Here is a 13728-nt window from a genome sequence, read left to right on the forward strand (position 1 = left end):
GTAAGAAGATTCAAGAGTGTTTATGGATGGGGATGGAATCTTCTCTGAGTGCTGTATTAAATATTCCTAAAGGGATTGAACAGTCTGAAAAATTTGTTAGTGAAATTAGGGGTCAAGTGGTTAAAAGTAAGGAAGTGGTTCCAGAGGTTTCATGAGTAAAGGATCACTCAAATTCTAAAAAATCTCCTTTTGTTCCTACTAAAAAGGAACATTTTGGAAGGGACAACAATTTTTTTGGGAAAAAACCTCAAGTGGTTTGTTATAGGTGTGGTGGTACTGACCATGTAGGAAGCTACAAAGGTTGTCCTGCATGGAATAAAATATCTATTAAATGCAAGAACCCTGGAAATTTTAGCAAGGTTTGCTGATCCTCACAAAAAGTAAATTTGGTGTTATTTGAAGAAAGGGATGGTTCCGAGCAGATTTCAGAGATCAATAGTTTATTGTGTGTTGGGGATACCAAATGTAAAAACTTTCCAAGTGATAAAATATTGATAAATGGTAAGGAAATTTCTATGCTGATTGATTCTTGTGCTTAGTACAGTATCATAGGCAGAACTATTTTTGACAAATTCTGGAGTACTACAAAATTATTCCGGCCCGATGTTCAGCCGGGTGGTTATTCTGGTCATAAAATTGATCTTGATGGATTTATGTGGGCTGATCCGGAGTTCAAAAACAGAAGAAACAGAGGAAAGGTTTATGTGGCAACTAAGGGTGTGTCCATTCTTGGTTGGCCTCATCAGCAAGAAATGGGTATAAAGCTTGATCCTAATGCTTCTCCACCTGTTTATGTTGTACCTCCTGAGAATGATGTGTTTACAGATAAGTTGAGAAATAGGTTTCCTTCAATCTTTACCGATAACTTACGAGAGTTTGTAAATTTTCGACACAAAATTATCCTTAAGGAGGGCGCAATTCCCATCCGACACAGAGTTAGGAATGTACCGTTGGCATATCGTGATAAATTGAAATTGATTTTGTCTGATTTAGTGTCAAAAACAAATATTGAACCTACTGAATCCTCTCCTTGGGTTTCTCCAGTTGTTTTATTGCTTAAGAGTAATGGTGATCTTCGTTTATGTGTGGACCTTCGTAGTTTAAATGAGGAGATTTGGATTGACAGGCACCCCTTACCCCATATACACAAGATAATTTCCACACTGTCTGATGCTTGTGTTTTGTCCACCATAGACCTGGCTAGTGCCTATAACCAAGTTTTCCTGCATGAAGAGTCCAAATTTCTAACAACCTTTATTACACCTGAAGGTATGTTTCAGTTTTGCCGCATGCCATTTGGCTTAGCCAGTGCGGCGTCTGTTTTCCAAAGACTTATGAAGGAAGTCCTGGAGGGGTGTTCCAGTGCTATTGCCTTTCAGGATGATATTTTAATTTTTGGAAAGGTCTATGAAGAACACGATAAGAACTTGGAAAAGGTGTTAAAATATGAACAGGAGAAAAGTTTGACCTTAACATTTTCTATTTCTTCTCATGGTATTAAGCACAAATTCAATCATATTCAAAGTATCTCTAATGCTCCTGCTCCTTCAACAAATGAACAACTTGTATCATTCCTAGGGCTAACAGAATTTTATAGTAAATTTGTACAGGATTACTCTTCTAAAGTTCACTCGTTAAGATCTTTGTTAAAGGAAAATTTAAAATTTGTATGGTTTAAAGAACAACAATGTGCTTTTGATTTTCTCAAGAAAGAAATTGTGAACGCTCCATTTCTAAGACCTTTTGAGGTCGGTAAAAATTGCATCGTGTATGTGGATGCTAGTAATGTTGGTTTAGGTTCTGTGTTAATGCAAAAGAACAAAGGTGAAGAATGTGTAGTCTCATATGCATCAAGAACTTTGCGGGGGCAGAATACAATTATTCTACTATTGAAAAGGAATTGGTAGCATGTACCTGGGCCGTGCAACACTTTCCACAATTCTTGTGGGGTACTAAATTTCGTTTACGAACAGACCACAAGCCTTTGAATAATATGTTAGCGGCTGGTGGTGGTAGAACACTGACTGCTCAGTTGGCATGTTTGGCTGCCAAATTACAGGAATTTCAATGTGTGGTTGAGTATGTTCCTGGTCATTTGAATGTGCATGCCGAATGCATGTCTCGGTTACCATTACTTGATACACTTGATGTTGCTAATATTTGTGTTGATTTTGATGTTGCTTTTACTATCGATGACATCAATGGGGGGGAATTCCAAGATTTCGTCTGATACTATTTCTGAATCTGAGTGGAAGGTGGCTATGTTTGAGGATAGTACTTTGTCTGATGTTGTAAAATTCATGCAAATTGGTTGGCCTGAAGAACGGAAGTTATCTGGTGACCTTTTGTCTTTTTGCAAAATAAAAGACAAACTCATGTTTGATCATGGTTTTGCAACTAGAGGTGATAAAATAGTTTCCCCATTCAAGTTTAGAGGAAAAATTATTTCCATGGCTCACGAAGGACATATGGGTATGTCCAGCACCAAAAGGCATATTCGAGAGTTCTATTGGTGGCCGGGGTTGACGGAATGGTTGACAAGTGGGTTAGTTTATGTTCTCCATGCTCTAAAAGTGATAAATCTGTCAAACCTTTGTCTGCTGATGTTTCTTTTATTGAGTTTGTTACGAGTCCGTGCAAGAAATTTGGCATTGACATTATTGGTCCTCTTAGTTTGTCTCCTAACAAGGATGTGTTTGCTTTGGTTCTTATTGATTACTTCTCTAAATTGCCTGAGTTGAAAATTGTTGATAAGATTGGTTCTACACAAGGTATTGAATTTTTCGATGACGTTTTTTGTCGGGAGGGTATTCCTGCGGAAATTGTTTTGGATAGTGGTCCCCAATTTATTAGCAGAGAGTTTGGTTTGTTTCTTGAAAGATGTGGTATAGTACATAAAAGAGTTTCCAATTACAACTCTCAGGCCAATGGTCAAGTAGATTGCTTTAATAGTTATTAAAGACTCTATCCAATTAGCTATAAAAAGTGGTTTGGAGTGGAAAAAAGCTTTACGTGCAACCTTGCTGTCATACCGAACTTCCCCGAATTTGGTCATTGGTCTGTCTCCTTTTGAGATGCTGTGAGGTAGAAAACCTGGTTCTAAACTCTTACCTTGGTGGATGAAAATTAAAACTTCACATGATTCCTCCTTTGATTTTTCCCAAGTTAGGGAAAAAGTTTTGAGGTATCAGGAGAAGTTGAGAGGTCATTCTCCATGTTTGTCCAGTCATAGTTCGAAGATTAAGGTGGGAGATTTTGTACGTGTTACGTTTGGTGGCTTTTATGGCAATAAGTGGGCCAAATGGTGTGATCCATGCAAAGTGTTGGAAGTTTTCAACAAGGCGGTAAGGGTAGAGGGTGGAAACATTTGGAATTTCAGACGTATTTCTTTATGCAGAGCTGTGAACTCTGAAGCAATTTCTCAGTCTTGCATGCCCAAGTCTTGAGATGATTTTGAATACCATTCTGCCATGTTAGACACATTTGGAAGTGATTTGCCAACTTCTGATGCAGTGGTATTAGGTTCTACGAGCGCAAGCAAGGATCAAGATTCAATTCCTTGTATACCTTGTGACAATAATAATAATTTAGGTAATGTTGTTGTAGAACCTGGTAATGTGGTTAATTTAAGAAAAAGGTCTCGTATCAAACTTACTTCTGTCAAATTGAGGGATTTTGTTAATTAATTATTGTTTTTTTTATCGCCTAACTCCCACTTACAGAATGTCAGAGAACCCATAACATTCTAAAGATATTGTTCTAACTGAGAATACTACAGTTTGGTGTTGATTTGCCTAAGTTGGTGTGACCTCTTGACCTTGTGGGAGTACATCGAATGCCGTTGATGCAACGCTTGGTCGGACATTTTGTCTTCATGCTATGATGCACTTACCTTTTCCTTCACCTTGCAAATGGTCACAAAAAGGTTTGCCTTGCCACAGCTGTTGCAAATATGTCCAATGGTGGGACATCTACATTCAAGTGGCAATGACAATCCACAATCCATTTTCTTTTTCTGAGGATACATCACTTTGCGCCCCTCAGTTTATGCTTTGACTTACTCTTCATGTTCATGACTGATGCACTCTGGGCACCTCCACCCTCCACGTCGCCGCTTGTCCTTTAGCATATTCTTCAGCGCGGGCAGCCGGTAGGACTTGCTCTAAAGATCAGACTTTCCTTCAGCATATGTCGTCGAAACGAATCTGACAGACATTCATTTATCACTCTTATGCGTGTAGCTTCCTTATCATTAATTTCTTTGAACTTGTAGTCCTATATGAGCAGATCCAGTCTTTCAACAAATTCATCAATGGTTTCACCCACTCTCTGGCATTCTTGACTGAAGATGTATTGTTCATAATCTATATTTGGCACTAGATTGAACTTGACATTTAAAGCTGCTTTGATGTGATTTTATGCCATTCACAATCCCGTGGTTTCTTTTTTATAGCCTCTTTTACACCTTCACCAGCCATATTCTTCATATACTTGATAATCTTTTTGTCATCTGTTTCATCAATAGATTCAATTAAATCGTCAAACGTCTCTATCCAAGCAGCCCACCTATTGTCAATACTGTGTATTTTTGGTAGCATCAAATGATGATTACAGTTTTAAGAAAGCAGAAGCAGTGTAACAATTGTTGAACAACAGTGGTCTCTCTAACACTTCACTGTGCACTTGCTCTTGTAAACCATTTCTAAAGTGTTGTGACATGCTGGCTTCAGGGTCAACCTCGACAGTTGGAGAAGTATTTGCCTCTCCCTTGCTCCTCTTTGATGCTCTTAATTCTGATGGGGATCCCTGGAGTTGTTCTTAACCCCCACTCAGCAGCTTTTAGTGGTGAACTGCTTTGTTCATGGACAGCTTCACATGCACACCCCCGGGCCCTCTCTCTGGGCCACTCCACAGCAGGCAGTGGTCTAATGTCTTTCTAGAGTTAATTAACATTGATGTTGATGTACGCAGTGACACGTGTATGTACCAAAACGGAATCGAATCACTGTTGTCGAAATCCCCCGATATGACCTCTTCATCAACCTCAAGTCAGAAATATGTGTCCAGGCAGGCCCTGCACTCTAGGCCTGCAGCCACTGATTGACAGATCACAGGTGGGGTGACACGTAACCAGCAGGACAAATGTGTGAGTGAGAAAAACCCAGAATAATCCCACCAAGATGTAGAGATACCACATTGGTCCTGAACTGATTGACCACAATAAAACGCACATGGCTCGAGGGCTGCGCATTACCAAAACACAATATAATTTGATGCTACATAAAGTTAGGAACTCTTAGGCAATCAGGACACAGCACACACTGCAACCACTACACATGCAGTGATCCTACACTCCCCTTCCCGGACATCTAGACGCGTTACTCACTGGCCCTCATTGTGTCCATGCAAGGTCGAGACCCACCTGCATTTGTCATCAGGTGGGAGTAATTTATGGCTTCATGATGACCCACATTCCACTCCTAAAACAGGATCTATGAATTGTTTTATGATGCTGTAAGAAATTTGTAAAAAGACATTCAAAATAATTGAGCTTTGAGTCAGTCCTCATACTTATTTCTGTATGCTGCACTCCCGGCCATATTGTTGGATTAAACCAACTGTTCCTGTTTTGCCAAACACCCCTTGTCTTTGTTTTTTTCAAGGTAAATTCATTTACGAGCAACAAGTTGTTTCAATAAGTAGACAAGTTCTTTCATATTCAAATGATTTGATAAGCAGATAACATTATAATAATATAATAATAATATGGCATTTTATAAAGCGCGAACAGCTACCTCACAAGGAGGCGTCCCGGCGCTAGAAAAGCAGGTTTGACCACGAGCGGTTGGGTGAAAAGCCAGGTCTTCAGCATCTGCTTAAAGCAGAGCTCGTAGGGGGCCTGCTGAAGCGCTGGGGGCAGGGTGTTCCAGAGTGCCGCTACATTGGCCAAGAAAGTTCGTCCTCCCAGCCGGCCCTTTTTACTCGTGGAACTACAAGCTGAACGCGGCAGTTGGAGCGGAGAGAGTGGACCTGGGTGTACCTCGGCAACCGAGTTTTCAGATAACTTGGGCAGGTGCCATACAGAGATCTAAAGGCCAACGTGAGTGCCTTAAATTTGATTCTGCTGGCTACAGGTAACCAGTGAAGTGAAAGAAGGTGCGGAGAGACCGAATGCTTGAAAGGGATCCGCATTAACAGTTTGGCAGCCGCATTTTGGACCAGTTGCAGCCGCTGAATTAAGTACTTTGGTAAGCCCAGATAGAGGCCGTTTGCGTAATCCAGCCTAGATGTCACTGTGGCATGGATTACTGTTTTTTGGCAGCCCTCTGGTAGAAGTCGCAGAATCTTCCGAAGATTCCTCAGCTTACACAGACAGCAACCAACTACTTGCTGGATGTGTGAGGCAAAGGACAAACTGTCATCCCACCGCACCCCCAGATTTTTTGCCGTTTGGCTAGGCGAAGGGGCCTGTCCCATCTCCGCCAGCCACCAAAGCTCTGAGGGTGGAGGGGGACCTTTGCCAAAAAAGATCACTTCCGTCTTGTTTGCATTGAGTTTTAATTTGTTTGTGTTCATCCAGCATGCAACATCTTGGAGACAGCCCTTGAAACTCGAAAAGGACGCCTCCGACACCTCCGAATACGGAAACACCAGTTGGGTGTCATCAGCATTTGAGATTGCCTTGACCCCCCAATTGGCAATCAACGTAAAAAGTGGAGCCAGGTAGATATTAAATAATAGTGGGCCGAGTGCCGACCCCTGAGGGACGCCACAGCTGAGGACCTTGGGTGTTGAAGAAACGGTCCCCAGCGCCACCTTCTGTGTTCTCTGAGTCAGATACCACTGTAGCCACCCCAGTACCTGGTCCTGGATGCCTACCTCAACCAGTCGCATCAACAGCCTAGCGTGGTCGACCGTATCAAAAGCAGCCGACAGATCCAGGAGCACGAGCATCGCTGAGTTTCCTGAATCCATCGATCACCTCACTGACTCTGCCACCTCAATTAGTGCTGTCTCAGTGCTGAAGCCGGGTCTAAAGCCTGATTGCGTCTCATGCAATATCCTATTTTCTTCAATGAATTTACTTAACTGGCGCTGGATTACTTTCTCAAACATTTTGCCCGGCGCTGCCAACAGAGAAATCGGACGAAGATTGCTAAGGTCCTTGGGATCCCCATTTGGTTTTTTCTTGAGCGGGAGGAGAGTAGCATGTTTCCACATGTTTGGGAACACCCCGGAGGAGATGGACATATTCCAAATCTGCTGTATTGTGGGAGCCACAAAGTCAGCTATGGTGCTCCAGAGTTTAGGTGGACAGGGGTCATCAGGTGACCCTGACTTACAGCGACTTAGTTCCTGAATAAAAGCGCTCAGAGCTATCGGCTGGAATTGTGCCAAAGTTTCACCATCCTCCACTTTGACAACCAGATCCGTTTTCACTGTTTTCCTCTCCGGACCGAAGGACTCATAGACTCTCTTAATTTTATAGTCAAAAAAATCTGAAATCCTATCGCACAGAGTGGCCGACGGGGGAACCTCCCTGTCAATACACCTGGCTTTAAAAAAAACTGTACCACCTTAAAGATTTCTTTACTCGAGTGTTCTGCCTGCTGAATTGATTCTGCATAGAACTGTTTTTTTGCCTTTCTAACGGCCTTCTGCAATTTTTTGGATGCTTCCTTATATCAGGCTTTTTCTAGGGGCCCATAGTTTACCCTCCAAAGCCTCTCCAGCCTCTTACATGCTGCCTTCTCTACTCTGAGGTCCTGTGAGAACCAGGGAGCGGAAGGGGAATCCCGCTTGGATATTGCGCGTTTTGCCGGTGCAATGGATGACACCATATTCCCGATCCAGTCATTAAACAGCTGTACATCTGTGTTGACATTCGAGGTTAGAGTAGGTATATTCTGAGCGAGAACTGGGCCCATAGTAGCAGGGACTAGCTTCTTCCATTGTCTCTTCACAAAGGAGCACTTGCTTGTCGCAGGTCTGTCAGCCGCTATATTAAGTCTAAATGGAATAAGAGAATGGTCTGACCAGACTAACGGTAATGGCGCCTCTGCCGCCACATTGTTAATATTGGAGAAAATTAAATCAAGCCTATGGCCCGCTCTGTGAGTGGGGCCGTCGTTGATGAGTCTCAGATTGGCTGCATTTAATGTGGACCTCAATATGTCTGCAGGGACGCCGTCCGCCTTATCCATATGGATGTTAAAATCCCAGACAACGAGGAATTGAGGATAAAGGAGGGAGTTTGAACGATAGTATCCATCAGAGTTGTCAGGTTGGGATCCTCCCCACCAGGAGGGCGGTATATATCTAATCCAGCTAGGGGTAGCTGAGGTCCCACCTGAAAGCAGAAGTGTAGCCCCTCCAGTCCCTGAATCAGGGTAGGGGCGGAGGATGTTAGTGTAAGCTGCTCTTTAAATATAACAGCCACACCCCCACCTCTTCTAACGCCTGTCCGGTTAGAAACGATTTAGAAAAGGGGGTGGTGATGAACAGAGTGTCTGAGTTAAACAGACCACTCTTACCCAGTCCAAAGATCAGGGCTTGATCCATCACCGTTATTTATCTCACTGCCCCATCCCAGCTCAGAACCTGGCTATATGCAAATCAGTCTGTCCCTGGCCCAGTGCATCATGGGAACAGGGCAGACTAAACTACCAAGCCAATTCTTCACCAGAAAGGAGACAAGCTACCGGGGACCGGTTTCTGGCATTTCAGCCTTCTTCGGCCCGGCTTGCTTGAATCCTGATGGAGCAGTGAGAAAGGGACTCATGTCTGAGTATACCCTGCCACACCTATAGTGGCCAAAAACGATTTAGAAAAGGGGGTGGTGATGAACAGAGTGTCTGAGTTAAACAGACCACTCTTACCCAGTCCAAAGATCAGGGGTTGATCCATCACCGTTATTTATCTCACTGCCCCATCCCAGCTCAGAACCTGGCTATATGCAAATCAGTCTGTCCCTGGCCCAGTGCATCATGGGAACAGGGCAGACTAAACTACCAAGCCAATTCTTCACCAGAAAGGAGACAAGCTACCGGGGACCGGTTTCTGGCATTTCAGCCTTCTTCGGCCCGGCTTGCTTGAATCCTGATGGAGCAGTGAGAAAGGGACTCATGTCTGAGTATACCCTGCCACACCTATAGTGGCCAAAAACGATTTAGAAAAGGGGGTGGTGATGAACAGAGTGTCTGAGTTAAACAGACCACTCTTACCCAGTCCAAAGATCAGGGCTTGATCCATCACCGTTATTTATCTCACTGCCCCATCCCAGCTCAGAACCTGGCTATATGCAAATCAGTCTGTCCCTGGCCCAGTGCATCATGGGAACAGGGCAGACTAAACTACCAAGCCAATTCTTCACCAGAAAGGAGACAAGCTACCGGGGACCGGTTTCTGGAATTTCAGCCTTCTTCGGCCCGGCTTGCTTGAATCCTGATGGAGCAGTGAGAAAGGGACTCATGTCTGAGTATACCCTGCCACACCTATAGTGGCCAAAAACGATTTAGAAAAGGGGGTGGTGATGAACAGAGTGTCTGAGTTAAACAGACCACTCTTACCCAGTCCAAAGATCAGGGCTTGATCCATCACCGTTATTTATCTCACTGCCCCATCCCAGCTCAGAACCTGGCTATATGCAAATCAGTCTGTCCCTGGCCCAGTGCATCATGGGAACAGGGCAGACTAAACTACCAAGCCAATTCTTCACCAGAAAGGAGACAAGCTACCGGGGACCGGTTTCTGGCATTTCAGCCTTCTTCGGCCCGGCTTGCTTGAATCCTGATGGAGCAGTGAGAAAGGGACTCATGTCTGAGTATACCCTGCCACACCTATAGTGGCCAAAAACGATTTAGAAAAGGGGGTGGTGATGAACAGAGTGTCTGAGTTAAACAGACCACTCTTACCCAGTCCAAAGATCAGGGCTTGATCCATCACCGTTATTTATCTCACTGCCCCATCCCAGCTCAGAACCTGGCTATATGCAAATCAGTCTGTCCCTGGCCCAGTGCATCATGGGAACAGGGCAGACTAAACTACCAAGCCAATTCTTCACCAGAAAGGAGACAAGCTACCGGGGACCGGTTTCTGGCATTTCAGCCTTCTTCGGCCCGGCTTGCTTGAATCCTGATGGAGCAGTGAGAAAGGGACTCATGTCTGAGTATACCCTGCCACACCTATAGTGGCCAAAAACGATTTAGAAAAGGGGGTGGTGATGAACAGAGTGTCTGAGTTAAACAGACCACTCTTACCCAGTCCAAAGATCAGGGCTTGATCCATCACCGTTATTTATCTCACTGCCCCATCCCAGCTCAGAACCTGGCTATATGCAAATCAGTCTGTCCCTGGCCCAGTGCATCATGGGAACAGGGCAGACTAAACTACCAAGCCAATTCTTCACCAGAAAGGAGACAAGCTACCGGGGACCGGTTTCTGGCATTTCAGCCTTCTTCGGCCCGGCTTGCTTGAATCCTGATGGAGCAGTGAGAAAGGGACTCATGTCTGAGTATACCCTGCCACACCTATAGTGGCCAAAAACGATTTAGAAAAGGGGGTGGTGATGAACAGAGTGTCTGAGTTAAACAGACCACTCTTACCCAGTCCAAAGATCAGGGCTTGATCCATCACCGTTATTTATCTCACTGCCGCATCCCAGCTCAGAACCTGGCTATATGCAAATCAGTCTGTCCCTGGCCCAGTGCATCATGGGAACAGGGCAGACTAAACTACCAAGCCAATTCTTCACCAGAAAGGAGACAAGCTACCGGGGACCGGTTTCTGGCATTTCAGCCTTCTTCGGCCCGGCTTGCTTGAATCCTGATGGAGCAGTGAGAAAGGGACTCATGTCTGAGTATACCCTGCCACACCTATAGTGGCCAAAAACGATTTAGAAAAGGGGGTGGTGATGAACAGAGTGTCTGAGTTAAACAGACCACTCTTACCCAGTCCAAAGATCAGGGCTTGATCCATCACCGTTATTTATCTCATTGCCCCATCCCAGCTCAGAACCTGGCTATATGCAAATCAGTCTGTCCCTGGCCCAGTGCATCATGGGAACAGGGCAGACTAAACTACCAAGCCAATTCTTCACCAGAAAGGAGACAAGCTACCGGGGACCGGTTTCTGGCATTTCAGCCTTCTTCGGCCCGGCTTGCTTGAATCCTGATGGAGCAGTGAGAAAGGGACTCATGTCTGAGTATACCCTGCCACACCTATAGTGGCGAAAAACGATTTAGAAAAGGGGGTGGTGATGAACAGAGTGTCTGAGTTAAACAGACCACTCTTACCCAGTCCAAAGATCAGGGCTTGATCCATCACCGTTATTTATCTCACTGCCCCATCCCAGCTCAGAACCTGGCTATATGCAAATCAGTCTGTCCCTGGCCCAGTGCATCATGGGAACAGGGCAGACTAAACTACCAAGCCAATTCTTCACCAGAAAGGAGACAAGCTACCGGGGACCGGTTTCTGGCATTTCAGCCTTCTTCGGCCCGGCTTGCTTGAATCCTGATGGAGCAGTGAGAAAGGGACTCATGTCTGAGTATACCCTGCCACACCTATAGTGGCCAAAAACGATTTAGAAAAGGGGGTGGTGATGAACAGAGTGTCTGAGTTAAACAGACCACTCTTACCCAGTCCAAAGATCAGGGCTTGATCCATCACCGTTATTTATCTCACTGCCCCATCCCAGCTCAGAACCTGGCTATATGCAAATCAGTCTGTCCCTGGCCCAGTGCATCATGGGAACAGGGCAGACTAAACTACCAAGCCAATTCTTCACCAGAAAGGAGACAAGCTACCGGGGACCGGTTTCTGGCATTTCAGCCTTCTTCGGCCCGGCTTGCTTGAATCCTGATGGAGCAGTGAGAAAGGGACTCATGTCTGAGTATACCCTGCCACACCTATAGTGGCCAAAAACGATTTAGAAAAGGGGGTGGTGATGAACAGAGTGGCTGAGTTAAACAGACCACTCTTACCCAGTCCAAAGATCAGGGCTTGATCCATCACTGTTATTTATCTCACTGCCCCATCCCAGCTCAGAACCTGGCTATATGCAAATCAGTCTGTCCCTGGCCCAGTGCATCATGGGAACAGGGCAGACTAAACTACCAAGCCAATTCTTCACCAGAAAGGAGACAAGCTACCGGGGACCGGTTTCTGGCATTTCAGCCTTCTTCGGCCCGGCTTGCTTGAATCCTGATGGAGCAGTGAGAAAGGGACTCATGTCTGAGTATACCCTGCCACACCTATAGTGGCGAAAAACGATTTAGAAAAGGGGGTGGTGATGAACAGAGTGTCTGAGTTAAACAGACCACTCTTACCCAGTCCAAAGATCAGGGCTTGATCCATCACCGTTATTTATCTCACTGCCCCATCCCAGCTCAGAACCTGGCTATATGCAAATCAGTCTGTCCCTGGCCCAGTGCATCATGGGAACAGGGCAGACTAAACTACCAAGCCAATTCTTCACCAGAAAGGAGACAAGCTACCGGGGACCGGTTTCTGGCATTTCAGCCTTCTTCGGCCCGGCTTGCTTGAATCCTGATGGAGCAGTGAGAAAGGGACTCATGTCTGAGTATACCCTGCCACACCTATAGTGGCCAAAAACGATTTAGAAAAGGGGGTGGTGATGAACAGAGTGTCTGAGTTAAACAGACCACTCTTACCCAGTCCAAAGATCAGGGCTTGATCCATCACCGTTATTTATCTCACTGCCCCATCCCAGCTCAGAACCTGGCTATATGCAAATCAGTCTGTCCCTGGCCCAGTGCATCATGGGAACAGGGCAGACTAAACTACCAAGCCAATTCTTCACCAGAAAGGAGACAAGCTACCGGGGACCGGTTTCTGGCATTTCAGCCTTCTTCGGCCCGGCTTGCTTGAATCCTGATGGAGCAGTGAGAAAGGGACTCATGTCTGAGTATACCCTGCCACACCTATAGTGGCCAAAAACGATTTAGAAAAGGGGGTGGTGATGAACAGAGTGTCTGAGTTACACAGACCACTCTTACCCAGTCCAAAGATCAGGGCTTGATCCATCACCGTTATTTATCTCACTGCCCCATCCCAGCTCAGAACCTGGCTATATGCAAATCAGTCTGTCCCTGGCCCAGTGCATCATGGGAACAGGGCAGACTAAACTACCAAGCCAATTCTTCACCAGAAAGGAGACAAGCTACCGGGGACCGGTTTCTAAAAAACGGTGTTGGATCTAGCCCTGATCTCTTGACTGGGTGAGAGCTTTCTGCTTAATTCAGAGACTCTGTCCCTCACCACCCCTTGTTGTAAATATTTTTGTCCACCCTAAGCGTGGAAGGGTATTCTCAGATGTGAGACCCTTGCTCATTGCACCATCAGGATTCAAGCAAACCGGGCCGAAGACGGCTGTAATGCCAGAAACCGGTCCCCGGGAGCTTGTTTCCTTCCCAGTGTAAGAATTGGCTTTTGTAGTTTGGTTTGCCCTGTTCCCATCATGCACTGGGACAGGAACAGACTAATTTGCATACAGCCAGGTTCTGAAACTGGGATGGTGCAGTGAGCTAAAAAACGGTGTTGGATCTAGCCCTGATCTCTTGACTGGGTGAGAGCTTTCTGCTTAATTCAGAGACTCTGTCCCTCACCACCCCTTGTTGTAAATATTTTTGTCCACCCTAAGCGTGGAAGGGTATTCTCAGATGTGAGACCCTTGCTCATTGCACCATCAGGATTCAAGCAAACCGG

This window comes from Lissotriton vulgaris, chromosome 12 (genome assembly GCF_964263255.1).
Source record: "Lissotriton vulgaris chromosome 12, aLisVul1.2, whole genome shotgun sequence".
Taxonomy (NCBI): Eukaryota; Metazoa; Chordata; class Amphibia; order Caudata; family Salamandridae; genus Lissotriton; species Lissotriton vulgaris.